This window comes from Syngnathoides biaculeatus, chromosome 14 (assembly GCF_019802595.1).
Source record: "Syngnathoides biaculeatus isolate LvHL_M chromosome 14, ASM1980259v1, whole genome shotgun sequence".
Lineage (NCBI taxonomy): Eukaryota > Metazoa > Chordata > Actinopteri > Syngnathiformes > Syngnathidae > Syngnathoides > Syngnathoides biaculeatus.
Window position 1 is genome coordinate 25,659,947 of NC_084653.1, and position 24,658 is coordinate 25,684,604.

Sequence of the window (24,658 nt, forward strand, 5' to 3'; positions counted from 1 at the left end):
GAAATCAAGGATAATGGGTTTTTCTGCTATTGTTGATGTTTAGCAGCACAAAAATGCTTGCAAAATCTCATTGCTGTCATTCATGATATGACAATTTGACATTTTGGTACACATTTTGACAAGAATCGTGGAATTTGACACACGTGATTTGCATTTGCGGGCCACATAGAATCATGCGGTGGGGCCGGATCTGGCCCCCAGGCCTTGAGTTTGACACTAATCCTCCAACCACTGAGCTATGGGGCCCAAAAGAAATGATTGGAAATGACAATTTAAAAAAAAAAAAAAAATATATATAATATATATATATATATATATATATATTTTTTTTGTGGCTTTTATAGTTCAAATTGTGTCTCGACTTAAAAAGTGCACTGCTTGCATTGACAACATTGATGTGAGCAGATGGGAGACAATATTACAAAAGTGCAGTCGCTGTACAACAAAAAAAGTTGCAAAAAAAGCGACTTTAACTCCCACAACGAAGGCGACAACCCCAGCGGAATCGCGTCGTCTCGTTTTCCGTGTGGCAGGAAAGCAGCCCCGGTGGACGCTGAACATTAGCCAGATATTTATAAAGCAAATAAGTAATATTCATTCAACTTTTGTACGAAGACACCAACCCCAGAGATTATTATTTTGCTGCTACCGGCATGCACGGGAAGACCGCAAACTTGTTTTCTGGGTTTGGTCACGTGACGTTCAGCCAATAGAGGTGATGGAGATATTATCTGTGAAGAAAAACAATTTTCGTTTATATTCTTTCTGTGGAATATTTCCAAATCTTGTTGGGTGTTAGGAGAAATTAATGAAATATCCGACAAAAAAAAAAAAAAACACACACAAAAAGCTGAACCTGTTTTTAGTGATGTCTGATTGCAATTTGCTTCATCAAATCAGAAGCCAGATTTATTTATTTATGTTTTTATGGTGCGGGGAATAAATGAGAGATTTTGTTTTATGGCCAAGCGATGATTAAATGCTCCATTCAACACATTTACAGAGTCAAAATATCAGATGCATCTTATGTTATGATGTAACGCAACGCACGTTCATGTCTTCCCAGAGTTCAGCCCAAAAGATGACCAATCGGCGCTATTGGTACCGCGCGACGGCCAGCAGAGGCGCCGTCGACTCCCTCCCAACTTGTTTTGCCGTCTCAAGAAGACAAAAAAACGACCGTCGGCTGTGGGATGTTGAGCTCCGTCCGCGCTGCGGTTTTTCACACCTTGGTGAGTTTCCACTGAAGTGTTGCCGCCAGTGACACTCCAGCGAGGTTAAAAGAATAATTGCGGCTCTATTTACCCCCAAACAGCTTCCCCTCCCGCGCTCACGCGGCGAAATGATTGCGCGGCGGCCCCCTCAGCCGAAAGCGGCCAAAGCCAGAGACTAACATTTAGGCAGCGGCAGTCGCGCGTTTGAGTGAACCGTCCTCTTGTGCCGCTCTTGAACGCAAAGCGCCGCTAACCAGCGCCACTCACCCTGAGAGCGCCACGGCCCGCGATGACCCGGCCAATTGTGCTACGCTCACTCGCGCGTGTGTCCGAGTCCACAATACACAGTACAGCGGGCAGTTGACTTTGCCAGACCATAACATTCTCGGTCCCTTTGCAACCAGGAAAATGAATACATAAATAATCTCACTGGCTACGTGTGCAAGTAGTCTGTGGCCTTTTTTGCAATTTAACAGAAAAAGACTCTCTAAAACCCAAATGGAACCTCGGAGCATTAATTATGACATAATCACGTCACCAAACCCTACGAGCTGAACATTTCCTATTCTTAACCGTGTTACTGTGATGACTTTAGAATCGGGAAATATTATCCTCAGATTTTTGGCAGAGACGCGCAAAAATGAAAGAGTTGATAAATAACGTGGATATTTTTCAAAGACTCATTTAAAATATAATAATAGAGAATCCCCAGAAATAAATAATAATATAATAATTGTACAAAAAAATAAATATAAATAAACATAAATAATCCCACTGGCTACATTATGCAAGTAGTCTGAGGCCTTTTTTGCGATTTAACAGAAAAAGACTCTCTAAAACCCAAATGGAACCTCGGAGCATTAATTATGTCATAATCACGTCAGCAAACCCTACCAGCTGAACATTTCCTATTCTTAACCGTGTTACTGTGATGACTTTAGAATCGGGAAATATTATCCTCAGATTTTCGGCAGAGACGTGCAAAAATGAAAGCGGTGATAAATGACGTGGATATTTTTCAAAGACTCATTTAGAATATAATAATGGAGAATCCCCCGAAAGGTCAAATGAGGTTGGAAGATTTTGAATCCATTTTCTCATACGCTTTTTATTCCAATACGTTATGCGGTGTAAATCATGTTTGAGATGTTTAAAAAAAAAAAAAAAAAGGAACCAATCCTGGCATGTCATTTGACTATCATTGCGCTACGCTTGACCAGAAAGTTCTTTTCTCGCGTCCGCCGTCTCATCCGGGTGGAGGAAAGCAAGCGAGCCAGCCGTGGTTCTGCAGTACCCCCGTTCAGACGTTGGTGGCGCTGCTGCTGCATTGTGACGACCGGCTATTAATACAGTGGGCCATTACATTAGGAGACATTATCTAAATACTCAACAAACTTAAATTGCATTTAGGCCTCTTCTCCACGTGCCCCCGCCCCACCCTGGAGGATCGCATTCTCGACTTATTGTTGATGCGGCTCCGTCGCTGCTTAAATCCAATCTGTCTCAATTTGACCTTTTTTTTTTTTTTTAAAAGAATCTGATACAGACTCCGGAGCCGAAGAGATGTACGGTAGCGTGCATGTTTGACACACACGTGACACCCCCCCCCCCCACTATTCCCCCCTGTCGCCCCAGTGAGGGTAACAGACCCCCCCCCCCACCCCCTCCATTTGCTGCAGAATAGACCAATTAGTGTGGCGCAACGGAGCAGGAACCGGCGTGAATGTGTGATTGATTAGAAGCGTTTTGACTAATCACCACATCTCATAAACTCGGGCCCGCCGATGTCAGCTGGAGCCCGAACATCTGAGCTTGCCCCCGCCCCGCCCCTAGCTTCCTTCAAGTCAAAACGGGCCCCCCCCCCCATCCGTCACCCCAATCTTCGACGCTTCTCTTCCTTTCGCTTCCTTCCTTCCTCCTACTCCATTTCTTCCTTCTTCTCGTCTACGCTCTTGTTTTCTTTTTCCCCCCGCCCCGTAAGACCCCCCCCACCCCCCGACCCTCCCTCCGCCGGTAACATCCAGATACAAGAGTTGGATTCGTGTTGATTTGTATTCTTTTCATCTTTCATTTTCCTCCACCGAACTCATTTGATTGATTTTACTACCTTGCAGTTTATCCAATTGAACAAAAAGAAAGGCCGATTAAAAACCTGTCGCTATTTGTTGCTAAGCTATAGTTGAAATGTTTTTGGGGGATCAAATCTGCCCAAATTATTAGTAAAAAGTATCCTGAAATCATCAAAATTTCAAATATGAATCAAACTTGTTCGAGGTTTTTGAAACCAGCATTTTTCGCCCATGATACTTGGATCATGAGGGCTATTAAAATTAGTCTATTGAAAATAACTGCTCGTATTTTTCAATGACTATCTGCTTAATAATATGTTAATACTGTGTTTGTTTTGAACTGTTTCCAAGATTGTGGTTTCCTCAAACTATATCGCGACGCACGAGGAGCAAAATATATTATATATTGAAAAAAAGTCAGTATGATACGATGCAGTTCCAAACCAATTCCCACAAAAAATATTGTGGTAAATTCATTTCTGAAAAGAGATTAATATCCCACCTCATTATTTTTTGCAGGTTGTGCAGTGTTTATTTTTTTTATCTTTATAGGGTTATGGTAACCCTAACCCTACCCATTATTGATATTATTTTTAATAGATTTAATATATTTTTCAATTTATTTTATTTTATTTTCTTGCATCACAAAGCAAAACAAAATCTAAACTGCTCTTATTTTCTTCCAGCAATCTTTTAGGTTTTCTCTGCTTTCATCATTTTTTTTAAGTTTTTGTACCACCTAACATGATTTTATTATATTATTATTATAGATAATAGCATGAAAGTCGATTCGAATCAAACCAGCCACTCACCCTCGTTGGCTGCGAGACAAAACGGGAAGATCTGTCTTTTTCTTTTTTTTTTTTTTCTTCTTCCCTTTCTCTCCTTCCTTCTAATTCATCTCACCTCTCCGCTTTTAAATAAGAGGAAATTAAATTAGCGCTTTTGGAGACCCGCGTGTTGTGTAATGGGTATTAGTTATCATATTAATTAGCATCTGTTTGACACGGCGCGCGGTGGCCAGCTGGGAACGTGATGGAGGACATGCGGCGCGCACCTTAAGCGCGCGTGCCTTTTGAGGCAGACTGGCAGCGTTTGATTTGTTGTGTTGCTAATGTGACACTGATTATACGGGTCACGGCGGAAAGGGGGAGCCGCGAGGCGCTCGCGCCCGTCGCCGTGAGAGCGCACGCGTGCGCCATCGGAGTATGCGTGCCGGTTCCGGAGCGGCGCGCATTCCAGCGCAAAGCCGACATCTAAGCGCGGCGTTGAAAAGCAGGAATTGAAAATGAAAACATGTCGAGTGCTCAGGTGCGTTTGCGGGGTAAGGTAGCGGCGAGGGGAAAACATTTAAAAGCCGGTTTGCGGGAGGGAAAAAAAAAGGAGAGAGATTGGTGATGTCTGTGTAAATTATTACAGTTGGGGTGGCGGGGGGGGCGAGAAAAAGAGCAACAGACTTTTTTTTTTTTTTTTTTAATAAAATTCTGGCTAAAAAAGTTCCCATGGAAAGAAAGAGAGAGAAAAGCAAATTTTGGGCAAAAGCATCAATTTAAAAAAAAAAAAAAATTGCTAAATGGGCTACTGGAGAAATGTAAAAACAAAAAATGGGGGGGAGAGCAGTTTGGGTTCCAAAACAAATAAAATGATCAGCCTAAAAAAAAAAAAAAGAAAAATGGCGTTGGAAATCAATTGAGCCACTAAACTGTAGCGTGCGTGCGGTTTGTACAAAAATATCACAGTACTGACTGCAGAAGATTGCAGAAAACCCAAAATTATGTATTACTTCGCGGAGTTTCTGCATACACACATCATTTTTGCAAAAATAAAGACATCCAACTGAAACAGATGATATCATATGAATATAAAGCACGAATGGGGGGGAAAAAAAATCCAAATGTGTTGACTATATTTGATGAGTTCAATAAAAAATAAATATAGGTGAGGTTTTTTGCAAACATTTGCCTTTTTATATTAAAAAAAAAAAAGTGCTACCCAATGGGTAGGGGGGATTATGGAAATTAAAAATGTAAAAGCACAGCTCTGTGGAAAGTTTGTGTAGAAACTCCCGTTTAGGACGAACCAAAACTGTTGAAGTGATGAAGGAATAATTGAAACTGAAAACACAAACGTTTTTGGGTGCAAAAATACGACATTAAAATATTCCAAAGTTGATAGGCAGGTCCAATTTCGAATAGAAAAAAATTCATTTTAAAACTGCGGCCTGGAGAGGCTCGCTCGGGTGGAGGAATGGCAAATGCGGAGATGAGCAAACGCTTGGTGGGGGGGGGGGGAAAAAAAAAAAAAAAAAAAAAAAAATTGTAGCTCTTTAGCCAGAGGAAAATAATAAAGCGTGGAGCTTCTGGAAGCTGTTGCCATGGAGAGAGGAGGTTAGTGAATTTGACCTATGCTATCATGCTAGTTTTTGCTCCGAGAGCTGTAATTTCAAATGAGTGAGCGAGCGAGGGGGGGGGAGAAAGTGTTTCTCACTGAATTGATTTGTCCCTATGTTTATGAGTAGATAAGTGCACTGATGCTGAGATGGAGGGTTGTTTTCATGCCGTGACTCTTTTGTGTGTATTGTGTTTATCTAGGCCAATGTTGATGTCGGCAGTACTGTAGCTCTTTTTCTCCCGGCGGGGGTCCCCTCTTTTTTTTGTGCTCCCGTGCATGCGCGTGTGCAATTTGGACGTGTGCGCGGCGGCAGCGCCAACCCCCCCCCCCCACAAACCTCCGCCGCAGGTAAACGCGAACGGACGGGAGACACGCGGGAGACGAGTGATCGCACGGTTATGCGGCGGCGACAAAACAAACAAAAAAAAAAAAAAACTTTTTCTGCAGCCGTTTGACGATGGTGACGTTTTTGTACAAATATGCATCTTCACGTTGGCTTCAGTCTTTGGATGCTGCGTTTGCTTGGCCTGGGTTGTCATCGGCATGTTTTTTTTTTTTTTGTCATTATTCATACATTTATAAATTCTTCCATCTATTTCCATTTTTTTTTTTTACCTTAGCCTTTTATCAGAGAAATGCGTGGACTTAATCACCGTTCCGTTACTCGTTCGCGAGACTTTGATTCTGCTTGCGTGTTCCTAAAGTGTGTCTTGAAATGGGAGGGGGGGGGGGGTTGACGTGCGGCCCCCGCAACGTACTGCCTCTGCAAAAATGGAGCCCATGGGGGCGGGCGGTTTCTCTTGAAATGCTTTTAAAAGTAAATTGAAAGTGTCGGACGATGATTCAACAGGTTGTCGATGCGTCGAGGGCTGATCTGAGATGTCGCTGGATTTGTTGGCATAGCTTCTGAATTTAGTTGATATTATTTGTTTGGGCGGCACGGTGGATCAGCCGGTAAAGCGTTGGCCTCACAGTTCAGAGGACCCGGGGTTCAATCCCGGACCCGCCTGTGCGAAGTTTGCACGTTCTCCTCATTTGCCTGTGCGGTGGGCACTCCGGTTTCCTGCCACATTCCGAAAACATGCAACATTTATAGGACACTCGAAATTGCCCATCGGTGTGATTGTGAGTGCGACTGGTTGTTTGGCTCTACGTGCCCTGCGATTGGCTGGCTAGTTCAGGGTGTACCCCGCCTCCTGCCCCTTGACACCTGGGATAGGGTCCAGCACTCTCCGCGACCCTCGTGAGGATAAGCGACAAAAAAAAAAAAAAAAAAAAAAAACGGGGTGCCTGGAGAAAACATGCAAACTCCACACAGGTGGGGCCGGGATTGAACCCGGGACCTCAGAACTGTGAGGCCAATGCTGATACACCGTTCCATCATGCTATGATGCTATGCAAACCCAATGAAAAGACATCAAAGATTGAAAAAAAATATATATATATATATCTGTTAATCCATCCATCCATTCATCCATCCATTTTCTGTGCCACTTATCCTCACGAGGGTCGCGGGGAGTCTGGTTGCCAGCCAATGGCAGGGCACGTAGAGCCAACGAGGCGCACTCCCAATCACACCTAGGGGCAATTTAGAGCGTCCGATTTATGTTGAATGTTTTTTGGGACGTGGGAGGAAACCAAAGTGCCCGGAGAAAACCCACCCAGGCGCGGGGAGAACACGCAAACTCCACACAGGCGGGGCGAGGCCGGGATTGAACCCGGGTCCTCAGAACTGTGAGGCCAACGCTTTACCAGCGGTTCCACCGTGCCGCCATTTTCTATATAGATCTAAAATAACATTTTGATGGGATGGGATCAAGTTGAATCGATCAAAACGATCAACATTTTGCACGACAAGACACTCAGTGGCAAAGTATTTGGTGACTGCGATATCGCAAATTATCTCCGACGTTGGTACTTTTATGGCTCGCGACGCACAATCGTCCTCAGATTCATTTTTTTCTTTTTTTTTTTTTAAAGCTCAAGTAATTTGTAAGACCTTTTCATTTTCAAGGGTAATGTTGTAAAAGGAGTTTAAAACAATACCTTGTTGTGGGTCGTTTGTCGGCTCCGTCTCTAAATCCGCGGTCTTCCGATTTTGGCAGTTTTTTTAAAGTAAATTACATATTCCGTCCTTCACTAAGGTAGCATCTCGACGTATGTAACGTGCATCCCAATTTATCGAAGAGTTGCTCTGTTGTGGCGCTCTGGAAAAAAACAAAAATGGCAAGCGACCCTGCAAGACCCCCTGCCCAACCCCCACCCCCGTGTGAACCAGATGGAAGATTACTCGATCGTGATCTGTCTGACTTTTGCCGGGTAATTTGTCAAGTCCGCGGCGGGCTGGGCGTGGACGCGTCAGTCAGCGCTTTGACAGCCCCTCTGATTGCTCGTCGTGTTGCCGAGGGCCAAGCGGGGGGGTTGGGGGGGGGGGATGATGGGGGGAAGGGGGGGGGGGTCCAAATCCGCCCGTCGCAGCTGCGACGTCGGAGCCCGGTCGCGGCGGCCGGTCCAGTACCGGCTGTTTCGGTGTCTGTTGCGCAACGACGCGCCCACCTCTGTCGCGTACGGGTCGGGGAAATAAGATGGAGGCTCACGGCGATGCGGCGGAGACGAGGGACGGGGGGAGCGGGGGAGGCGGGGGGGTTAACCCGAGAGGCTGACGGAGTGTAACCTGTGAGAGGGCGTGTATGTATAATTCATGGAGACACGAAGCAAGGTTACGTCCATCCTTTCTTCGCTTGTCACAATGTAGCTGACACCCAGTTGACCCTTAAAAGGCCCCTTTAGGGGGACACTTGGGGGGGGGGGGTCCGAGCAGATTTTTATATTCATCATTCTCGCCATTGTCACTCTTTCTTTTTTTTTTTTTTTTTTTTTGATGAACCCCACGGCGTCGTCCAGTCAATTTCTCGGCCGCCGTCATCAGGGACGCGTCTCGCCTTGCTTCTTCGCACCTACGCCGTTTTGTTTGTGTCGCGTACTCCCGTGCGGCCTCGTCCTCCGCGCGCGCTATAGAATACGAATCCATTAAAAGCGGTTTCTGCTGCTTTGCATTCACTCATGGAAGAAAAAAATACAAATAAAATAAAAATAAAAGATGACGCGCACTTGACGACAGACGCGCTCGTGTGTCGGTACCGTACGTTCGACGGCGTTAAGGATCGCGGCCACCGGTGGCGTCCGACGATGTTTATCTGGAAAAATTGAAGTAAAGGAACCACAAATTGGATTATTAGTTTGGGGTTTATGTTTTAGTGAAAAACAAAACAATTTTGCGAGCCAGACCATTCCGGAATTTGACAAAAAAAAAAAAATACCAAACATGTATTCCAATGTGATTCAGAAGACAGAACAGGAAACAAATAAATTTCACTCATGTTTAAAAAAAAAAAAAAAAAATAAAAACATAATCCTAAAATAAACCTACTGGAAAAAAATAAGTCAAATGTGGACTTCAACTAAAAAAAAAAAAAAAAAACGATAGAAAAATAACCCCAGAAACAAATTGTAATCATTATTAAATCAAATCAAATTCATGTCATTTTCTAACCCATTTTGGAGAAGGTTATATGAAAATATTTCAATAATTCAACGTTGGCGGCTCGATGGATCAGCTGGCCTCACAGTTCTGAGGACCAGGGTTCGATCCCGGCCCCGCCTGTGTGGAGTTTGCACGTTCTCCCCGTGCCTGCGAGGGTTTCCTCCTTCCGGGCACTCCGGTTAGCTCCCACGTCCCAAAAAACATGCAATATTAATCGGACACTCGAAAATTGACAATAGGTGTGATTGTGACGGCGACCGTCGTCTGTCTCTATGTGCCTTGCGATTGGCTAGCGACCAGTTCAGGGTGCACCCCTGCCTCCTGCCCGTCGACAGCTGGGATAGGCTCCGGCACTCCCCGCGACCCTCGTGAGGATAAGCAGCTAAGAAAATGGACGGATTTCTAATAATAACAGCACATTACACCATTTTGCAATAAATCCTGCAAAATTCCCACAAGAATTTGCTTGATGATGGGTAGTTGGTACTGGCCCCACTATGAGACCATTTTAAAGGTTTTTTTTTTTTTTTTTTAAATTCATATCTCTCATGAATAATAACAATGTTGCAGTTTGACTTCCCTTTAAAAATAAGTCCACCGGTTTCCTCACGCATTCCGAGAAACACGCATGCCCGGTTAACAGAAGACAAAATCAGTCATCTGTTAATGTGTAGCGACTGTGAAAATTTGCTTCTGAAAGACCGCGAGAGAAATGAATGTTGAAATTTTAATTTAATATTCGCTTTGTATAGTCAATATTCCATCCAAACTCTCGTATGATGAACACATTCTCGAGATGAATGGCAACTCTTAACTATCGTCAATGTCACGACAAGCCTGCCCGTGCAGCACACACTAGAAGCTGCTCTTGGTGTGCCTCAAGGTTCAATCTCTTTACCCCTAATGTTTTACTCTTCTCTGGCTCAGAGGCTCACGTTTCAGGCGCACAAGTGTCCGTCCGTGCGTGTGTGTATATGTTGACGTGCTCTAGCCTGAGTATGCGAACCCAGTGGGGGCCGACCATCTGTTGATGATGGCCAGGAGACCGTTGGGGGCCGGGCCGGCCAACCCTTGTCACCGGCAGCTGTGAACGCGTGTGCGTCTGTGTCAAATCTGGCTGTAACGGGTTGTTGCAAAACGGCAACGGTCATCATTTGTTGGCATTTGCGGTTTAAGAGCCACGCCCCCCCACCCCCGAGAATGAATTCTGTTGGCCTGAGAATTGAGTTGGATTTGGTGCAAATGAAATCTGCGCCACGCAATGGAGGCGCGGGGTGCCGGAGGCGCTTTTGTTGGAGTTTAGCCAAGAGGCTTTGTCATATTATCACATATATACCACAAATTGTCGGCTGACTAGTTGTAAAATCAGAAGTCAAGGATAATAGTTTGTTCAATTTTTCAAGTTACAAGAAAAAAAAAAATTGTAAGAATTTTTTTTTGTAATATCTAAAGGTTATCAATACATATAACCATGTAAAATTCTGGTCAAGATGTCTTGGTCCATACTTTAACAGGAATCAGAATATCTTTTGTGGGCCACACAAGATCACGTGGCAGGACGGATTTGGGCCCCGGGCCTCGAGTTTGACACCTCTGTTTTTTGTTGCCGAGTCTGATATTTCGGCATCCCCGTCATCAACACACAACAAACGATTGTCGGCAATTGTGGGCAGCGAAATGTTTGACAACGTGAAGACTGCAGATATCGTTTGAAAAACGGCCTCGGTGCCTTGGTAGGTGCTGCTGTTTTGGTTGGCAGCAGAGTTCAAGCGAGCAGTTAACTCTTTCATATAACCCAAAAAACATTAGCATTTATTAGATCATTTCACTGAGGACTACCAGTTTTTCCAATTCCCGGCCTACAGGGCTCACCTGGTTATAAGCCTCGCCCAGTACATTTGTAAAGGAAATACCATTTGGTACATACGTACGCCGCAGCTGTGTAAAAGACGCAAGTGCCCACATTGAAACACGAGATATTAACAAAGAAAGATGGTACACAGAAAGAGTTTAACGCTAACGCTAGCGTGACGCTGATAGGGCCAGTTTAAAAAAAAAAAAAAATCACTAAAACACGGCAGTCGCAAAGCAGCAACATGCTAGCACAGTGCTAACGCCAGCGTAGCACTAACATGGCTGGTAAAACTCACTTCCTCGGCACATATATTCCACCGGTCTCGCTCTTACCTTTTCCGCTAGAGTGCCCCCTTTTGGCCGTTAGAAAAATGCACAAATAAGCCGCAAGATTGAAAGCGTGTGGAAAAAAAATTTGCGGCTCGTAGGCCGGAAATTACGGTAAACGTGTAATGAAGAATGCATCGCTTGTCATCCCAAATTGTCTTTTTGTCATCAGTGCTCCTTATGGGCAAAATCACACTTTGATAGCCTCATAACAGTGGACACATTTGCAGGTATTCATAATTCCGATATTATCATTGGAATGATCAAAATGTTTTCTTGAACGGTCGTCACCCGGCCGCAGCGAGGCTTCTCTCGAAGGACAAATTCCATCCACCACCTTCTGCGAATGCCACAGAACCTTTGCGAAATGTTTCCATTTCCCATCTGCTGCAACATTGCGGGAGAGCCGTGTCTAAAATGTTAATGTTCAATAATTGTAAGCAATTTATCATAAACGGCTCTTTGGCCGAGATGCATCGCCGCAATATGATCCCGAAGCTCTGCTAAATGTTCGGTCAAAAAGGTTACATTTTGTCTTTTGACTCATAAGAACCCCCCCCCCCCACCCTCCAGTGCCGCCACTCGCCCAACCCCCCCCTCGCCCCCTTCCCGGTCCCAAGGGCAAGCCAGTGGCTGACAGCTTTGTTTGCATTCTCCGCTAAGTGATTTTTAATCAACTTGTCCGCGTGAGTCTTCCGACCGCCGTTTTAAATACCACCAGGCCGGCTCGGACAGCCCGGGGATTCATATTTATCCGTTATTTACGCACGTTTTATTTTCAATGATCTGGCAAATAACCTCAGTAGTCATGAGGGCCTCCCGTGGGTCCTTGAACCAACACGGTCGCCGCGTCGTGCGGCGGGTGGCGTTCATCACTGAACACTCGGGATGATCGAGATTTTTGGCGCACAAACGGACCTTTTATTAATGACCAATTTCTCACGCTTCACGTCACACGCCAAGAGCAAGCATCAATCAATCGCCGACCAGAATTTTCTCGGCTTGAGCGCATAATATAATGCGCGTTCCAAAAGCTTGATTTCTTCATCATTTCATTATTTGTGTGCATTTATTTACAGTTTTATGGACTAAATCAGAATCATGTATTTGTTGTTTGCTTGTTTGTAAGAAATTGCCCTTCCCATGCAAACAAAATCATAAAATAACTCTTTGAGTTGAGGTTGTAAACCAGTTAAATAAAAATAAGCGATGTGAGAGAGAACGTTTCGAAATGATAGCGCAGCATTATTTTTAAAGGGAAGTCAAACTGCAATACGGTTCTTATTCATGAGAGATATGACTTTGAAAAAAAAAAAATGGTCTCATAGTGCGGCCAGTACCAACTACCCATCATCAAGCAAATTCTTGTGGGAATTTTGCAGGATTTATTGCAAAATGGTGTAATGCGCTGTTATGATTAGAAATCCGTCCATTTTCTTAGCTGCTGGGTAGTTGAAACGCAGCTCAGAACGTGCCCGGAAACAGGAAACATTGTACTTACTAAATGGGGCGATTCTCGCTCGTGTATCGCGGCCTTTATTTCAAACTTCTGTTTGCGTCTTTGTCCTTGCCGGGAAACATGTACGTCGTTGAAGCTTTAGCGACGTCAAAGAAAAAAAAAAAAAAAATTAGATTTAAGTGTCTTAGTGAAGAGGGAGGGAGTTCACTGCTGGCCCGAGACGAACGTAGAACGCTTTCGGGGGTCAGGGACAGCATAAGTATGCTCTGTTCATCTCACTTTTACCTCTTTCAACAAGAACATTGATGAAGTTGAGTGGTATTTTATTTTATTTCATTTTTTTTTCTTTTTTTTTTACACTTCTTTGAAGGACTCCACTTTTCTTTGGAGGACAATGTAGCGAGTAAAAGAGCTCGTTTCTCGGACTCTTTTCTTAGCTTTCGCTCCAGCTCCCATTGTTGACGGAAATCGCATTCGGGGAGGGCAGACCGACGATCACGTGCGGTGATTTCACGTCCGTTAAAGTATTGTTGAACAACTTTACTTTGCTCAAGAGCACAAGTGCAGTGCTTCACCAACGTGCTGCGGCGGCCAGCGTGAGCTCGGTGAACGCGATTCATAAAATCATTGATTTTCTGATGTGGTTCGTACGCCGCTCTTTAGGATAAGAATGCTTGGTGCTGGATTTTTTTTTTTTTTAATGTATTAAAAAGCAATTTAATGCAGGTGTCAAATTATCGTTAATGAATAGCATTTTTCTGGACAGATTTGGCGTAACGTCGACTCGAGCGCTCCCAGGAATGGAAGAAGCCACATTAAAGCACGTCTCTTATGACAGGCCATCTAATTCATTTGTTCACCACTCAACAATTATTCTGTACCCTTAAAAACTACTAGATACCATTAATGAAATAATTGATTTCATAATTTTTCAGTCAGAGGTTGGACCTGACACATTAGTCACTCCTTTTTCCTAATTCTGCAATATATAATATTATAAAGTCGCGTGTTTGTCGTTGGAAATATATTTTGTCATTTATTTTGTATATTTTAAAAAATTGTCGTACTTTTTTTGTCTGCAAATATCCCTTTTTTTTTTTTTTTTTTTTTTTTTAATTAGCCTTGGTTAAGTGGTGTAATCATTACAGACTTTACACCGATTTTCATCGGTTTCAGCCGATGAGCTTTTCGTGCTGATTGGCTTTAATGTCATAATTTGCCGATCCGACCAATGAAGCCATTGATCGGCTCCGCAGATGACGTTTGACAGCTGGGATAGGCTCCAGCACTCCCCGCGACCCTCATGAGGCTAAGCGGCAAAGAAAACGATGGCTGGATGGATAATAGTATTTATATAGTCTTTTTTTTTCTCCCCCCCCCCCCACGTCTTTTGATGTAGAACGATAAATAGCCGACAGCCAATAAAGTGCCAACGCCAATTAAAATGACTGATTGTCGTCTGGTTGAGATATTAAGACAGGCGTGCTCCTTATTATGAGGTGGGATTAGTGTACAAATGATGTGCATTATCATATTATTTACATGTTGAATTCCAAACGGTGCCAGCGTCTGCTCAACCTTATCAAAACAATCCGACGTGTCTCCCGGTACGAGAACGACCCTTTTTTTTTTTTTTTTTTTTTTTTTTGCCGAACGCAAGATGCACACACGTGACGCCGGAGACCGGATTGGTCTATTTTCCGCTTTACGATGACCCACGTGTCAAAACCGTATCGGTAAGCCGAGCGAAGAGACGCCGCCTGCCTGTAGTCGTATTTATTTAGTCATCTCCCATTGTATCCATCCGGAGCAAGTCAAGGTTTCTGGCCTTCCGAGAAACGGTCGCGTCGGCGGCCGCTCTCGCCGTCTTCCGATTGTTAAACAACCTTCGCGGTGAATGGCCACCGCTACCTAATATTACCCATCAGGCTGTTCACCGCGCACAATAAAAGTAAGGGATGAGATGTGACAGACAGAAAGAGAGAGAGAGAGAGAGAGAGAGAGAGAAAGCCCTCTCATCTCCTCACTCAGGTTTGTAAAAGGGTGTGGGGGATATTCCACATTCCATAGAAATCAGCAAATTTATAGGAATTAACGAGGGCAGTTATTGAAAATTTATTCAAGCGTAAATATTTTGTTTTGTCATCAGCAGGCACGCGTGCAAAATCAATTGCTCTCATTACCCGCATGAAGTCCCTTAATTGCTCCGTGTTTTTTTTTTTTTTTGTTTGGTTTGTTTGTTTTTTTTTTTTTTTTCTTCTTCGCCATTTCCAAAGCTTGTTTTGTATCTCAAATTATGCTCGCAAAACTGGGGAAGACTCGTAATTTGAGGTACCGGTAAGTAAAATGTGCGTTGAAGCCATTGTGGCAAAAACACGCTAAACAGTGGAGGCTCTTGACTGCAAAATGGCCACAACTCCTCTGGCTAGCATTATTCGGCACAATAATGAAACTAGCACGTAATCCGGACTTCAGAATATTCTGATAAAAAATATCCTCTGGCATTAAACGTTTTCAGAAAAATCCACAATGATCACAGGATTAGTAAACATGTGAATATTCAGCTGCAAATTGTTGTATGTTCACTTAATCTACAAATGGAGACTCTTGACGTGCAATGCTAAGCTAAATCACAGCAGCATGTTAGGCTAACATTAGCATGCATGTTTTTTTATTTTTGTTTTTCCTTTAGATGTTGGTCACGCGCAGTGGAAAAGGACTGCGGTCAAAGTGGAGGACACCGCTGGAGGTTAAAAAAAAAAATACATTCTTCTTCACGCGAATGTCATTTTGTCCGGGTCAAAATCGTCCCGGCTTCCGAGGTTGTCGTCGGACAGCCCGCCCCAGTTAGCGAAGCGAAACGAGAGCGGCCGTTCTTCACCGGCGGCACGGGATAAATCGAACGCGTTCGGCTTCTCGCGCGCTTGCTCATTTGTCCGCTCGCGTCCCGTACACTTTACCCGGCTTCGGCTGTCTTTGGCTTTTCCAGCAGCAGCAGCAGCAGCTGCGGAGGCTCGGAGATAACTCTTAACTTTGTTTTGACACTTTTGATTAAGGACCATTGAAGGAACACCTGTATGGCGGGCGGGAACAATGCGGCGAGCCCATAGAGAGATTGATTTTGTGCATTAGAGAAGCAGCCTTTGTCTAAAGCCACGCGGCTCTTTGTTATGCTAACCAGCCGTGGAAGATTTCCAATTCAATTTCACCTGAACGCTGGTCAGCCGTGCGCTCCATTGTATGGCGCGCGCCCCCCCCCACCCCCCTCCGGGCCCGGTACCCCACCTCCGGCAAGCCCCCGCCCGCGCCGCCCGACGCCGCTACTCCCCTGTCGTCTCTCTGACTGCAATTCAGCTGCCGAGAGGTGCGTGCGTGCGTGCGGGCGCGCGTGTGGCCGAGATTGACAGGCGAGCGGATACCGTCGCCGCAACATCCGAGGCGTCCCGTCCTTGTGTGCGCGGCGGACTGCGGAGAGGATGGCGGTGAAATGAAATGAGATGATATTAATTATCCTAATCCTGATAGTCCTCTCTGGAGAGGACCCCGCGCGGTCAGACACAGAGAATGTCACCGAAGCGAAAGGAAGGCCCCACAAATTCAGCGGAGAATTGAACAAAAACGCCGCTTATGCCGAATAAAGTCGCTCCATTGTTTGGCCTTCCGTTCCCAGTGTACCGCGTTTTACTCCCGCCGGTTGGAAAATTGAGCTCTTCTTCAAGACACGTTTTCGCTATCTCAATTTACAAAACTTCGGGAATGAATGTCACGTCTCCGGTCTTCTTTACTTTCTGAGTCGCTGAGGATCCGCCCCGAGCGCTCGAGAGGAAGCGTTATGAAAACGTCATGACGCTTGCTTGCACCGGAAACGTTCCGATTTTTATTGCGGATACGAAAACTATACAAACTCCAATGCGATATGTCGTCTTCGATTTGGAAATTGTAAGAAGGAGCAACCAAAATGATTTTTGCGTAAACGAGCCCATATTAAATTAACGTGAAATGATGACTGTACATTTTTGGCCCGTGGTAGTTGTCACGAGCAAGGCGTGGCCACCGCCAAGAGGGGCGTGGCCAGGCCACTGCTCCGGTCACAGCTATTTCGCATTAGACGGGCATTTGAGTTTTTGTCACTGGCGTTTTGCCAGTTCGTTGCCTTGCGTTAGTGAGTCGCATTCACTTCCTGTGGGACTCTCCGCTTCTACACCTAAGTTAGAGTAACCCTAGTCACAGCGATTCTGTGCCCTTTTGTTTTGATAATTTGCCCCATATTCATCAGACCTTGCTGTATGTATTTTGGATCCCGCCTAGCTTAGCGTTCCTGTGCCTCTGCCTTGGCGGACTGCTACACCGTGTATGACCCAGTTTCCGGGAATAAACCACATTGAACATTATGCCTTTGCCTCGAAGTCCTGCATTTGGGCCCGCCCCCATACCGGAGGTTCTTGACCGTAGTGATGACAAACATAATGCAACAACGTGTAACGTTTCACGTTGTCCCTCTTTTTGTGACCTTTTTTTCTGCAACATGTGAATATAAAGTGCTCTCGGTACTCTCCTGATTGTCGAAAAATATGACTTTTTGCACCTTTTCATTTTCCACGTTTGGTACCATCCATCCATTTTCTTTCCTGCTTATCCTCACAAGGTTCACAACCTACGGGCAATTTAGAGGGTCCAATTAATGTTGCATGTTTTTGGAATATGGGAGGAAACCGGAGTGCCCGGAGAAAACCCATGCAGGCACGGGGAGAACATACGAACTGTGAGGCCAACGCTTTACCAGCTGCGTCACCGTGCCTCTTGTTGGATAATAACAAAATAATATAATAATATCATCTTGACAGTATATGTCAGTGATGTGGTGGTACACACGCCTGCCTTTGGTGCGGGGCAGCGTGGGATCGATTCCCGCTCAGCGATGGTGTCGATATCTGCCCTGTGACCGACTGCCGAGCGGTTAAGGGTGCGGTCAGTCTTTCGTTCGAAGCTAGCTGGGATAGCCAACCCTCATGAGGATAAGCGACTTGGATAATGACATGACATATTGACGGTAGTTTTTCTTCGAATTTTAATGCAGGCTGTAGATTTTGTTCTGGACCTGGACTCTTGGGAATCCTTTTGTCAAAACATAAACTCCAGAAATGTGCCGCTTAACTTGAGCAGAATTGACTTTTTGGTAGGATTTGCAGTACATTTCACAGTTTGGGCGGGGTGTTATAGTGAAGGTGCTCTTGAGCTCGTCCGTTTCTCCATTTCTGTTCGAAAGGGTCTTTCTATATGAGATCCATTTTCGGAGATCTCTCAAGGAAACATCAGATAAAACTAAAGAAGGGGCTCCTTTTAATTGAATATCTCTGCCCGAGAGCGTCTGGTAATTGAACTGGACGGGCAAAAGCCGGCAACATGAATGGGTCTGCGTTACGCGGAGATTTGTATTAAGATCAACTTTGTATGCGGGCGGCGTGACGCAACCTACTTCGACAGCGTATTAAGGAAATAAATATTAACGTCCTCATTATGTCACTGGCCCGCTAATGTCGTGTTTATCCATTTGACGCTTTGTAGTACGGATCGGTAAACAACCTACAAACTTATTCCACCCTCGCAGCGGCGCGCGCCGCAGACGTCAGCGTCCTTGTCGGCGTGTTTAGCGTTAATCGGTTTGTCATTTAGCGGCGCGTTTGCACGCTCGTTTTTTTTTTTTTTTGCACCGCGACGGCTCTTTGTGCCGTAATGTGGCGCGTCGGCAGAAAGTCCTAATCCTGGCCTCGAGTGCGGGGCGCAGTTTATTTGGAGTGCGCGAGATTGCGCGGCTTATTATTGAATTTGAGCGACGATCGCGCTCGTTTGATCCGGGAATCAATTGCGATCCGCTTTGGGGCCAAGAACTCGTCGTGTAGAAATTGTTTCGTGGGTTTTTCTGCCTTTCTTGTTCTTTGAGGGTCTTCTCTGATGAGACCCCTGCAGGAACTGAAAACAGACACCACGAACCACCCCTAGAACTACAGTCTCCTCCCTACTTACCATCTCCAGACTAAAACCCCTTTGACGCAGCGTTTTCTCGGGAGCGTCCGTCCCGACGCTGCCTGCGCGTTTCCCGCCATCGCACGTGCAACAATTGCGCGAAGAGTGACGCCGCCGAATAAAATGATACGCCAGACTGCGCCCGACGCAGCGACTTGAATGGAAAAGCGAGTCGTGAGGACCGCGAGAGACGAGCCCCTTTCACACTTCCCGGAAAAAGACAGCAATTTCCCAACTTTTCCTCCCTGCTTCTAAAAGCCACCGTCGCGTTCCTGACTGACGAGAAAAGTGCATGTGGACTGACCGAGGTGAGACCTGTTGGCGCCGCATCTGTAAAAGCTCGCGTTATCCTTTCCTCCGTGACACCAACGCAGAGGTCGACCTGGCAAATTTGACATTCGAGGCTCGTACCCGGGCGAATTCCGCACGAGCGAATTTCAAATCCGTCCCGATTTGTTGGTTAAAAAGCCAATTTGTCGAGCAACGACGGCGCCTTCTGTCGTTTTGGCGGCTTGAGTGTTTTGACGACCTCAGCTAAACGTGGCTTCAAACCCACATGCAAAGATCTCAAGTCTCTCGGTCAACCACATCGCTCCAAAATACCGTAATTTCCGGCCTATAAACTGCGACTTTTTTTCCACACGCTTTCAACCCTGCGGTTTATGCGGTGATGCGGCGAGTTTGTGCATTTTTTTTTTTCCTAACGGCCGCAAGGGGGCACTCGAGTGGAAAAGGTAAGAGTGACGCAGGTGGAATATATGTGCAGAGGAAGTGACTTTTACCGGTATGGTGTTTTTGTTTGTTTGTTGTTTGTTTTTTTTTTTTACTGCTAGTGTTAGCGCGCTGCTGCCGTGTTACTTACTGCCGCATCTCAGTGATTTAGGTGTTGTTTTTTTAACCGGCCTTGTTAGTGCTTGTGCTACCGTGTTGCTACTGTGTAGCTGCCGCAGCAGTTCGCGCTACCGTGTTGTTGCTAAATTACGCTAAGCTAAGGTATTGAAACTTTGAAAACTCTTTTTGTGTACAGTCTTTCTTTGTAAATATCTCGTGTTTCAACCTGGGTTTCTCACTTGCGGCTTATACACGGGTGCATCTCATGTATGTACCAAATGGTATTTCCTTTACAAATGTACTGGGTGAGGCTTATAATCGGGTGCGCTCTGTAGGTCGGAAATTACGGTACTCCCCGTAGGCCAGTTACTTACTACTTTCCAATTTGCCAGTTTGAGATTCGGCACCGTGTTTTGCCATCTTATATCGTTCCCAAAATAACAAGAGCTCCGCAAAAAAGTGACTTTTTGACGCAAATTTGTGGCTAGAGAAGTGCAAAGTAGGTGAGTTTTGCCTTAATCCGAAAAATGACACGCCACGCTCAATGTTTTGATGCGTTTCATTGGACGGCGACGGTATCGTCCACCCCCCCACCCCTCACCCACCGACCCCCTCCCCTACGCACTCTCAATAGGCTTGCGAAGTGTGAAGTACATTTTTGTTCTAGTGTTTTATTATACCAATTTTAATTCCACAGCTGCATATCTGAGAAGCAGGATTTTCTTGGTTGGCTTCCCAAAACATTTCCTTTCTCTCCATGGTCGCCCCCCCCCCCCCAACACTCACACACAGTTATATCCTCCCTCAGCCATTCCGTCGCCTTCTCCCTACCCCTACAATCCCTAACCTCTATCCCGCCTCTCTACCCCATCACTGCCACCCTTTCCTTCCGTTGCCGGGGGGGGGGGGGGGGGGTGATTATTTTCACGGATACGCCGCCATCCTCTGCCAGATTTGCCAGCCCGAGCCTCTTCTCGGCGAACCGCCCCTCCCCGCCTCCGCATAGCCGCAGCCCTCTCCTTAGAATAACCAATCTGATGATGTGACAGTTTCTTTCTCCCCGTAGAAAATCTGCCGCTAACCCTTTTTCACTCTCCCTCTCGCGTTTTTTTTTTTCTTCCCCGGATTCCAGCGTTGTTTGACATGTTATGGAAGGGTTTCAGCTCGCCACCTCCGCAATCCTCATTCTATCCCAGGGAAGCGCTTTGGCACGGGGATCTTTAATACTTGGCACGGGGCGCCGGAGAAGGTGGTGATGGAGGGATGGCAACTGGGGGATGATTTAAAAATAATTTTTGTCAAAACGCTCTGTCTGTCGCGCTGGCTGTTCTAGTCGCGGCGCCAACTTTGATGTATTCGATCGCGTTTTTATCACGCAAACCCCCAAATTACACCGAAGCGAAGGATTGCGGGTCTACGTGCTCGACGTGTCACGAAGTTGGCGATTCGGTTGTGGCGTTGGGGCGGTTGCCATGGCGCTCGCACGGGAAGAGAAATTAGGTTTGAGTTGGTGACATGAAGTCTATTTTAAGTCCCGCGCTGCAGGAATAAGTGGCCAATTTTGTGTCTATATTTTTTTTATTTTTCGTGCTTACATTTCAAGTACCTGTCAGAGGTTTTGGACACACTTTCCTGTGTTATTTAAAGGGAAGGTGGATAAATGTTTGGAATGTGAACCCATTTTATATCCGATATGGGCTGTTATGAATGGGTTCATATTGACAAAATAGTGGTTTAAAAAAAAAAAAAAAAAGTCTCATCCATGCCACCCAAATGGACATCAAGAAGTACTCAAGCATCACTATCGGCCATTTTTTCACTCAAATAGTATAAAATATAATAAATCGATGAGTTGCCAGGGGAATCATTCGCCTACCTCAAATAGATGCTGCCATCACATACGGATTGTTACCGTAAATATCATAATTCATAAATACTATTGTTCAAACATGGACGTCAAGACTTGTTTTATTATTTACCCAAAACAAACGTTCTCTTTGGTCAATTAGAGAACGTAAATTTACAGAATTTTATCGGCGAGTTCCCTGTCATGTTGTTATTATGTCATTAAAGATGACTGTAAATGATATGGATTAACATTCCATTCGATTCTGAGGTTTCGCTCCAGATTGGCGAGCGCGTCTGTGGTTCTGTTACTTTACAACCATATCCATCCATTTCCTTTGCCGCTTATCCTCACCAGGGTCGCGGGGAGTGCCGGAGCCGATCCCAGCTGTCAACGGGGCAGGAGGCGGGGTACACCTTGAACTGGTCGCCAGCCAATCGCAAGGCACATGGGGACAGACAACAGCCGCACTCACAATCACACCTACGGGCAATTTAAAGTGTCCAATTAATGTTGCATGTTTTTGGGATGTGGGAGGAGAAAACCCTCGCAGGCACGGGGAGAACATGCAAGCTCCACGCAGGCGTTCCCGGGATTGGACCCGGGACCTCACAACTGTGAGGCCAACGCTTTACCAGCTCGCCCACCGTGCCGACACATTTGATATCTTCTGCAAAATATGGGCATCTTGTTCATAAAAGATTTAACATGCAGGGTTCAACATTTTCTACTTAACATTATTCCATATAATAGGGTTATATATTTTTTTCAATCCATTGAGGCCTGCTTCCGATCTGAGGATTCCGTGCTTTTTGTCCCCCCCCCCCCCCCCCAGACTGCCGTAAGTCACATCTGAACGCAGCCACTCGAGAGGAATCAGTCGGAACCGTCACTTGAAGCCGCGTCGCGTAAACCGGACCGGTGCCAATCACCCGACATCATCTCGGCATTCATCCATTTGTGTTTTTTTTTTTTTATTTCGCATTGCCCGGCGCCGCGACGGCGGTCATTAATTGGTCCATTGTCATCAGCCGCCATCAGCGTCATTGTCGTGCAATCATACAGTCGGGATTTGCCAATTAGGATTGGCCGCTGTTTGCTTTAGATCTGGGAGCCTTGGAGGAGGTGAATCAACGCGCTCTTGTTTCATTGTCTTTCTTAATGGGAGCGACAAAAAAATCTGCCCGTCTGTTTCTTTTTTTTTTTTAATTGATTTTATTTTTCATTTTCATCTTGGTCCCCCGGCGGGATTTGCCCCACTCTTGATGGCCGGCTTAATAATGCAGAGGTGTCGTGCGCTGTCGGCAAATGTCCGCTTGCGGCGTTTATGAACACGACGTTTCCTCAATTTGCCAGTTTGAGATTCGGCACCGTATTTTGCCGTCTTACATCGTTCCCGAAATAACAAGAGCTCCGCAAAAAAGTGACTTTTTGACGCAAATTTGTGGCTAGAGAAGTCCTCACGGATACTACAGTATTTGTTACGAGACGTGCGTCCTCTCAGTTGTGCTTTAAAGCAGATGAACGCTGACAGAAATGTCACCCCGATGTTCAATTTCATGTAAAAACTGGTGTAACCAAATAAGACAGAAAAAAATGGATTTTCTGATAGGTATTGTACTGCTTTTTTTAACACAAATTTGGAAGCTATATTTTATTTGAGAAAAATAATAAAAAGTAGGCCCCTCAATCAATTGTTTGGTCAATGTTTGAGTTTTAACTACCGTAATTTCCGGCCTCCAAGCCGCGACTTTTTTCACGCGCTTTCAACCGTGCGGTTTAAGCGGCGATGCTTCGGTAGCGTCAATGCGGGGCTAGCGTTAGCACAGAGCTAGCGTTAGCGCGGGGCCAGCCAGCGGTAGCATAGCGCCGCGATAGCGTTAAACTCTTTCGTTGCACCGAGGCTTATAACCAGGTGCGCTCTGTCTGCCGGGAATTACAGTATATTTCTCACATCTCAACATATTCCTACTTTTCCTACTGTACCGGTTGTGCTCGGTGATTTTATGTATCACGGTGTATAATTTTTCCTTCAAATGAAATGAAATTAGTGGTAATTTTACCCATTTCCCTGAGGGACAAATTTTATAAAGACAGGACAGCAAAAGGTGAATGTTTTCAAATGGCAAAATACATGCACAATGATTTCATTTTAAAAAAATAATGAAAGTAGGCAGATCAATCATCAATTGTTTGGTCAATGTTTGTGTTTTAACTACCGTCATTTCCGGCCTACAAGCCGCGACTTTTTTCACACGCTTTCAACCCTGTGGTGTATGAGGTGATGTGGCGCTAGCGTTAGCTTGGCGCTAGCTAGCACGACTAGCGTTAAACTCTTTCTGTGTACCGAGGCTGATAACCAGCTGCGTTCTGTAGGCCGGGATTTACGATATATTGCTCACATCTCAACATATTCCTACTTTTCCTACTGTACCGGTTGTGCTCGGTGATTTTACGTATAACGGTGTATAATTTTTCCTTCAAATGACATGAAATTAATGTTAATTTTCTCAATTTCCTTGAGGAACATATTTTAGACAGACAACACAACAAAAAGTGAATGTTTTAAAATGACAAAATACCTGTACAATGATTTCGTTGCACATGATAATGTCAGCCGTGTTTGTGTATCAGAACTAGAATATGATCCTTAAAGGTCAGGTGTCATGCCTATAGATATTAGACATAGACATTATTCACTTCAATGTCCATACGGAAAAAAAAATATGAGCGGAGAGCGCGTCATCCACGTGCAAAGTTGCGGAAGTCTCATTCGACATCTGAGTGGTCGCCATATTGGCTGCATTTACTGTCCGTGATGTCACGTCGGGACATTCGCCATTGAAAACAGGCTGTGCCGCCGACTATGGGACACGGAAGCTCTTTTCAAAGAAGACAACATCTCACAATCGAGTGAAGTTACCGGGGCAATATTACCCTATCGTTTCGAGCCATATCTAGATGATATGCGGATCACTTCTAACTAACTAGAGACTCCCGGACAGGATGTATGAGCCAGCCTGGCCAAATCCGCACCTCGTCCGTCCAAAGCCGTGCCCCTTGTCCGAAGCCATGCTTGGCGCCGACGGGTACATCAAC

At 45.3% G+C, this 24,658-nt stretch overlaps 1 protein-coding gene across 10 annotated transcripts in view; it reads left to right on the forward strand.

Moving 5' to 3' along the window:
• The window catches only part of sox1a (SRY-box transcription factor 1a), a 95,096-nt gene that overhangs the window by 13,362 nt on the left and 57,076 nt on the right, over positions 1-24,658 (forward strand). For 7 of the 10 annotated variants that reach the window (XR_009798131.1, XR_009798137.1, XR_009798133.1 and 4 more), the window contains exon 3: positions 1,067-1,232. The gene's annotated coding sequence lies outside the window, so the exon portion shown is untranslated. Of the gene's footprint in view, positions 1-1,066; positions 1,233-1,315; positions 1,461-15,550; positions 15,608-22,394; positions 23,240-24,658 lie in introns of those variants that run through there. The other 3 variants (XR_009798135.1, XR_009798134.1, XR_009798136.1) reach the window with 3 other exon arrangements.